Raw genomic sequence first — 5,029 nt, 5'->3', positions numbered from 1 at the left:
AAACCAAATGCAATAATTATGTCTAAACGCTTTAGTTGAGACATGAGATTATCCATCCAGTCAGACTATAGCACAATATCTGGACTTGCAATGCCGTTCTGGACCTCATATATAAATCTTACCTTTTCTGAGGGCAGATAAGCATAAAGTCAAAACCCTTTAATTAGAAACGCCGATTTAACGGCCAATCAAATGCTTCCACGTGCCACGGTACCCATAAATGCTCGAGCCCCACACGCGCACGGTGATGTCCGTCACGAGCCCGATTGAGCTGGGCGACCTGCGCTCCCATCCGCCACCCTAAATTCTCAACCATCCAACCATTATCCGCCACGTCACCTATACAGCAACCGTATCTTTCCCAGAGGTGACCTCACTTGAAACAGAGCAACGGGAACGGAATGAAATGGAGTAGAAAAAGGATTGAAAACGGTGGAGGGATGTGATATCAGTTGCTGCTCCACTGCAAGTGCTTCCTCAGAATATTAGTTAATGGAGAAGTCAACTGTTAGCCTACAAGGTATAGAGTTGACCTAGAATGGCGGCCTGTTAATAAACGGACGCAGGTGGATTGATTGATGCATGCGAGGATGGATGGGGGACGACATGAATCATGCCTTTCTCTTTTTTTCTTATGTCACCTTAAATTTCAGTATATAAAACGGGCATCTGGTGGTGTATCGAAAACATTAACAAACCAAAGCTTGATAATCGATCGAGTAGAAGAGCCAGCGATGGCCTTGATCAAGGCAATGCAGCTTCTTGTGACTGTCGTGTTCCTCGGCTGGCTCATGATATGGATCATGATGCCTACGAATACGTACAGAAACACCTGGTCGACTCCGCTCCGGACAAAAACTGACTCTACGTATTTTGGACGGCAAGGTGTTTGATTAATTTCAACGTTCCATATAACTTGCACCTCTGACGTATATTAATTGACACTGTGTGCAGGTACCAACATCTTGATCTACGCATTTCCAATCCTGTTCATTTCGGTGATTGGCTGTATTTATCTCCATCTCGTGAAGAGAAATGACAATAATTGTCAGAGGTACAGGTCAATCAGTAGTACTAGATTGGTATGGAAGAGGCCTGTGTTTGTGAATTGGCCGCTTGGAATCGTTTCTGGCATAGAGTTAACCTTATGCTTGATGTTTTTGGGGCTGCTCATCTGGTTCTACTCCGAGTACCTTGTTACAGGATTCTCCAGACTACAATCTTCTGACGGAGAGAAATTGTGAGACTAATTAAGCCATATATTATATATTACGTAGATATATATACCTACCATTTGTATCTGATTCCCATGCATGCAGATGGCAAGAAAAGCTAGACAGTGCGGCTATTCGGTTGGGGTTGGTTGGGGACCTCTGTTGCGCCTTCCTCTTCTTCCCTGTCACTCGCGGATCGTCAATCTTGCCGCTCCTCGGCCTCACTTCGGAATCCAGCATCAGATACCACGTCTGGCTCGGGCATATCACTTTGGCTGTCTTCACGGCGCATGGCGTGTGCTATATAATTTACTGGGCAGTCACCCACCAGATAGATGAGGTAATTAACAGCATTAATTAATTAGCAACTAGTCTTGAGAAGATTATTAAGGACAGTTATTTCGACTATCGCAGATGGTGAAATGGGCCAACGCCGACGTCTCCAATGTGGCCGGAGAAATAGCCCTGCTCGCCGGATTACTTATGTGGGCGACGACAATTCCCCGCATAAGGCGCAAGATGTTCGAGCTCTTCTTCTACACGCACCAGCTCTACGTAGTCTTCCTAATCTTCTACCTGATGCACGTCGGCACCGCTCACTTCTGCATGATCCTTCCCGGTGTTTACCTTTTCATGATCGACCGTTTCTTGCGACTCCTGCAATCAAGAAACAATGCCAGGCTAGTCTCAGCTCGCCTTTTGCCGTCCGAGGCGATCGAGCTGAACTTCGCGAAATCCCCAAGTCTGTGATTTTATTATATTTATGTTCTCCATTAATATAATCAACCTGATCATGTGTTAATCTGCAGGACTTACTTTTGAGCCACTGAGCACCGTTTTCATCAACGTCCCAGGTGTTTCACCACTCCAGTGGCACCCATTCACGGTGACCTCCAGCAGCAACTTGGAACCCGAAAGGCTGTCTCTGATCATCAAGAAAGAAGGGTCCTGGACTCAAAAGCTCTACGCAACTTTGGCTACGCCCCATGTCCAAGATCGTCTCCATGTTAAAGTCGAAGGACCCTACGGTCCCATGTCGAAGCACTTCCTGAGGTTAATTTCTATACACATCACGATCGATCACTTCCTCTGGTTTTCAATTCTTAAAAGTGCTGAATCTTGTAGTACAAAAATATGCAGGTATGATTCCTTAGTTCTAGTGAGCGGTGGAAGTGGAATCACACCCTTCATTTCAATTATCCGCGAACTAGTATACCGAAGAACCACACTCAATGTTCCAATCCCTGCCGTCTTCCTCATCAGTGCATTCAAGACCTCGACCGACCTCACCATGCTCGATCTCCTACTCCCTATTTCTGGAAATGTCTCAGACCTTTCCCGCTTGGACCTTCAAATCGAAGCCTTCGTAACTCGCGAGAAGCCGAAATCGTCCGATGGCGCGCAGAATAACATCCGAACTGTTTGGTTCAAGCCCTTCCAGTCGGACACTCCCCTTGCTCCAGTTCTTGGTCCCAACGGCTGGCTCTGGTTGGGTGCGGTGGTGGCGTCCTCATTTGTGGCATTCCTTCTGCTCATAGGCATTCTCCAACGTTTCTACATATACCCAATCGATCACAACACGAACGAAATCTACTCTTATGCTGCAAGGTCGACTTTAAATTTGCTCTTCATATGCATTTGCATAATGGTCACTGCGAGCTTGGCAGTTACGGTGAACAAGGGAGGGAACTCTAGGGAAGCGAAACAGATACAGAGTGTCGATGTGCCGACGCCGACGACTTCTCCCAGTTCCTGGCTCCACAATGGAGATAGGGAGTTGGAAAGCCTTCCCCAAGAATCACTTGTCAAGGCCACTAAAGTGCATTTTGGAGGAAGACCACCACTCAAAAGTAAGACTTTCCCATGGTTCTCTTCAAATTTAATTATATGATTCTGATTGAATTGCTGCTCATCATCTTGAAACCAAATGGGATTTTGAATTGCAGAGATGCTGTTGGAGTGCGATGGATCGAATGTTGGGGTCATGGCAAGCGGTCCACGTGGTTTGCGCCATGAAGTAGCAGACATTTGTTCTTCCGGTCTTGCAGATAACCTGCATTTTGAATCCATTAGCTTCAGCTGGTGATGATATTTCATGTGCGCGCTGTTTCTTGGTGATCGTCGCCTCCAAGTATAAATATGTATATGGTCGATGTTTTTGAATATTAAACGTGATATGAATAATTGTGTGGGCAATTTTTGTTTGAAAAATAATATGAATTGTGTGGTCATCTATAAGACTCTAGAACTATCTATGCATCTTGTTGCTTTCAATCAAAAGGTTTAAAGTCTGTCCAGACAATGTGAATTTTAATTAATGTGCAAATTAGACAAAATCATTCAAAGGCAAATTAGGTACCAAGAAAATGATGAGGATGGTGCAGAAGTATAACACAGAATAAATAACATAAGTTAAAGTTAGTAAAAGATGATTATGCTCTGGAAAGTTAACAAAGATGATTACATTCGTCTTTAGTGTCTTTGTCAATTTACTTCAGGGTCAACATTGAAGAGATAAATCATACGTGGTTACTAGTTCTTGGAATGGTAACTGGCACATGAAAGAGACATATATTCAAACCCCAAACCTCAAATTAGTAACACCTCATACGCTAGTCACTACATCGTTCCGAGAGAATGAGCAAGATATCTAGAAGAAAAAAAACAAAAGAGAGAAAGAGAGAGAGTAATTATTTAGAAAATGATGCAATGTAGAGGATAATGATTGTCTTTACAATAATGATGATTTCATTCTCTATTGTGTTATATTAAAAGATATGATACGCTGCACAAGGGTAAAGTCTAGTCAAGAGGATGTGACAGTCAGAAGTCAAGAGGATGTGGCAGTCAGAAGTCAAGGGGACGTGGCGGTCAAATGTCAAGGGGACGGAACGGTCAGAAGTCAAGGAGACGTGCCGGTCAGAAGTCAAGGGAACGTGACAGTCAAAAGGCAATGTCGGGAATTTAGACAGGTTACTCGGGCGAAAGGCCCAGGGCGGGAATTCAGTCAGGATGATCGGTCGGGATACCCAGGTCGGGAGTTCAGCATGGATGCTAGGGCAAGATACCCAAGTAGGGAATGCAGAATGGGTACTAGGTCGATATGTCCAGGGCAGGAAGTCGGACTAGTAACACAAAGAATAGGGAAGGAGGAGCAGGAATCATCTCTACCGGGCTAGTTTTCTCACATCAGAATATATATATAAGAACTTGATCAGCCGGGTCAGGATTTACAGATCAGGACTTATCGATCAAGCTACACAGATCAGGATTTACATATTAGGACTTACCGGTCAGGCTATGCAGGTCAGGATTCACAGATCAGGACATACAGGTCAGGTCATACTAGTCAAGATATGCAGATCACGCTTGCAGGTGAGAATATACAGGTCAGGATTTACAGATCAGAACTTACCGATCAAGCTATGCAGGTCAGAATTCATAGATCAGGACTTACAGGTTAGGTCATACTGGTTAAGATATGCGGATCACGCTTGCAGGTGAGAATATACAGGTTAGGATTTACAGGTCAGGACTTACATGTCAGGTCATATTGGTCAAGATACGCATATCACGCTTGCAGGTAAGAATATACAGGTCAGGATAGGCAGACCAAGTTATACAGGTCAGGATATACGGGTCGAAATATACAGGTTAGGATATGCTGGTCTGGATAGATCGGTTGGGATTTCCTGGACAGATCTTCTCGCATGTTACTCAGTTATACCCAGGCTGAGTTCCTAGATGGATAGTCATCAAAAGCTTTTCCCTTCAGGTAGGTAAGGCACTACACGACGGCTATGCCAGAGAATCGT

The 5,029-nt window shown here is 44.5% G+C and overlaps 1 pseudogene; it reads left to right on the top strand.

The window, feature by feature from the left end:
* Positions 1–734: 734 nt before the first annotated feature.
* Positions 735–3,359, top strand: LOC121978131 (annotated as a pseudogene).
* The last annotated feature ends 1,670 nt before the right edge of the window (positions 3,360–5,029 follow it).

The sequence above is a fragment of the Zingiber officinale genome, chromosome 4B (assembly GCF_018446385.1).
Source record: "Zingiber officinale cultivar Zhangliang chromosome 4B, Zo_v1.1, whole genome shotgun sequence".
Lineage (NCBI taxonomy): Eukaryota > Viridiplantae > Streptophyta > Magnoliopsida > Zingiberales > Zingiberaceae > Zingiber > Zingiber officinale.
This window is presented reverse-complemented; position numbering and strand designations above follow the sequence as displayed.